Source organism: Austrofundulus limnaeus, unplaced genomic scaffold (genome assembly GCF_001266775.1).
Source record: "Austrofundulus limnaeus strain Quisiro unplaced genomic scaffold, Austrofundulus_limnaeus-1.0 Scaffold10, whole genome shotgun sequence".
Taxonomy (NCBI): domain Eukaryota; kingdom Metazoa; phylum Chordata; class Actinopteri; order Cyprinodontiformes; family Rivulidae; genus Austrofundulus; species Austrofundulus limnaeus.
In genome coordinates, this window is record NW_013952412.1 from 4,402,290 (window position 1) to 4,405,436 (window position 3,147).

Below are 3,147 nucleotides of genomic sequence, written 5' to 3' on the forward strand. Positions count from 1 at the left end.
TCCAAATCTATTGATCTTTGATCTTTCACAGGCTACTCTTTCCAAGTTCCCTGTTCTGCGCTCCCTCTCTATTTTCTATTATTTTGCACATAAAGTAAGCTTAATTACAGAACCTGCACAGATATGTCCTCAAAAATACTGTATTTAGTCAGCTACATTCAATGGGAAGAAAAAAAATACAATATATTGTGTGCACATATGAAGATTTTGGAAAGTGTGAAAACAGAGTTAGATGTGTCAAAACTACCAGATACTTCAAGAGTACTTCCACTACTGACTAGTCTGACCCTTGCCTTCCTACGCAGTTCCGCTCAATTCAAGTTTCCCTTCACTGCTCCATCTGGGATTTCTCTCATAGACAAGGATTTCTTCAGGAGAATTTTTGTCCGGGCCAATCACAGAACAGAACGCGGAGTTTTAAATGACAACGTCGATTTTCTGCGCAGTGTCTGCTAGTTAGTTTAGCATACGGCAGTGGAGGAATTGAATGACGCCAGTCTGTGTTGATAAGGCTTCCAAATTAAATTAAATTTGTCTGACAAAGCAGCAGCTCTCATTTACAGTCGTCTCGTTTGGCTCGGTACTTTTCTCCTCTCAGTAGGGTCGTTTACAGCACATGCAATTTCCGGTTAGCTTCTTAGCTTAGCCTCCTTCACAGTGGAGCTGGCAAACACATATGCCACAGCCAACGTATCCATTCGTTTTAAACTTCAACAGAGGCTATGCCTCCAGCAAGAATCGCTGCTCTATTGCCGAGAAACCAGACCCTCGTAWGAAGCAAAGCGAAGGACAAGGGTCTGGTTTTACCCAGACTAACTACTGACAGTTTGCAACATATTTAAAATGGCATACAGGCTATATTGTCCAAATTCAGTCTGTGTAACTTTACATTGTTTCTGTTTGGTGAACAGGTTTGCTTGGCCTGGGATTCCACCAAAGACTTCATAGTGGGAGCATTCAGACTGCAGTCTACTGCAGGCAAGATGCTGACAGTTCAAGTACTTTACTGAATAACACTTAGTACATTAAAAAATGAAACCTGTTCCCTAAATGTTTATTCTTATTACGTTAAGTAGTAGGATAAATGTGCTCAATTATTTGATGGCCTGGTCAGTCATAACAGTCAGAATAAAAGTGAACCACTTTTTCCCCCCATCGGCCTGCTGTCTTGAACGCCTATTTATAATAATTACGCACAAAAAACTTGGAAAAATATCTTTCAACACTACTTCATTTAAAAATGGGAAACTGTGCTGCATAAAAATGAAGCTCTCTCTCCACGCAGATCTTGTGTTATTTCCAACCAAACATCTTACAAAGATAATTATTTTACAACAGAAATGTAAAGCAAATCAACATGAATAAACATGTTCTAGGAAGTTGCTCTACAATAGATGAAGCACCGGTACACTGCTGCTTAACAAAGCTTGTATCATCTTATTTAAATAAAATGAAACGAGAAACGTCTGTTGAGGCTGGCAGGGAGAATATTGTTTAAGTCTGGCAATGTTCTCCGACTTCTGTTGGAATTAATTCAGCTAATTGTCTTCAGCCCAATTAGAGTCTATTCCCTTCTGCAGTCTGGTGAAACAGTGCCGAGCTAATTGGATTAAATCTTTATCATTTTCTGGAGAACACAGTGAGAAGGGAAAATATGCAGCAATACTATTGCTTTTTTAATTAAAACTAACCTAATGACTGTTCCTTTATTAGCATACAACTTTCTCATGCTTTCATGCTGTAAATCGAGCTGAAAATATGAAGAAGGAGACTTTAATGCTGCCAATTCATTGACTATAGAGCCTTTTCTGCAAACACAAAATAAGACTTTTATGTTATACTTCTTTTTTTWAATTCTTTCTTTATTTTTTTCCACTTATTTCGATCACTTCTAAACTGTGCCTGCAAAGCACAGAAAAAAAGGATCTCTGTCTTTCATACCTGGGACTTCGCTCATTCTCTTTAATGCCAAAAAATAATAAATGGAATTATAGCAGGATACATCTTAGCCTGCTAAACTCCACTTTTCTCCTAGCCTTTAGAAAAGACAAGGCTTAAAGAAACTTAAGATCGTGACACTGCTTACTTGTGTGAAGGGTTTGCGGATGAAGTGGATGGTGGATGTGAGATTGATGTATCCTTGTGAACATATATTTAACGGTCTGCTTCTACTGTCTTCGACTAACGAGAATGGCCACTGTCAGGCACTTGCTTGCAGGGTATGGGCTGTAAAAGGACTGTAAAAGAGGCCATTCACTTTCTTGATAATTATATGTTTTCTTAAAGTCTGCAGGRAATCACAGGCAGATCTCTGCTTGAGCAAACAGCCCTGAAAAAAATAATTTTAGTCAGTGGTAATGACCGTGAAGAAGACAAAAGAGACAGGACCAAAGKGGGTATGTAGTTATACACAGACTGCCACAGTGCATGAATAACCAGTGAAACAACTGCAATGGATCCAACACCTAAATAGCTTGTGAGCTTATAAAGGAATGCTTTGTGCTCCTGATGTCTGGATGAGCTACTTAATATGGAAAATGTTTTTAATCACAAGACAAAATAAAATAAAGTACAAGCATTTTTTCCAGCATTCACTTAACTGATTAAATAGTAAGCTGTTATTCTTTTTTTTCTTCAAAACATAATTCAGTAGTACCAGCAATCTTTTACATTCCAGTAAAATTCAGAATGGGATGCTGTTCTGTACAAGAATTATATGCACTCTGTGCTGTCAATGATTACAGTGCATGCATCCACTTAACTCTAGTACACAAAACCACATGTGTAACAGTCTTCTGACTACTCAGCTTCTTTGCTTTGGAATGAAGACACACTGTATTGATTCAAAGAAATGCAGCATCCTCACCCCCACTTAAAAAAAATAAAAACATTGTGTGTCCAGTGTTGCTATGTTTTAGCAGTCATTTTCTTATAGTCTCAGAGGAAGAAWTGGGATAGAGCATCTGGAAAAACAAACAGGAAACCAAGTGAGAGGATGATTTGGATGATATAGAGCCAACAGGGAGAACTGCAACTGACTGCCATGAGCGTGTAGGGGACTGGAGGGCAAAAGGAGTATTAGAGGAGTGTGTGTGTGTGTGTGTGTGTGTGTGTGTGTGTGTGTGTGTGTGTGTGTGTGTGTGTGTG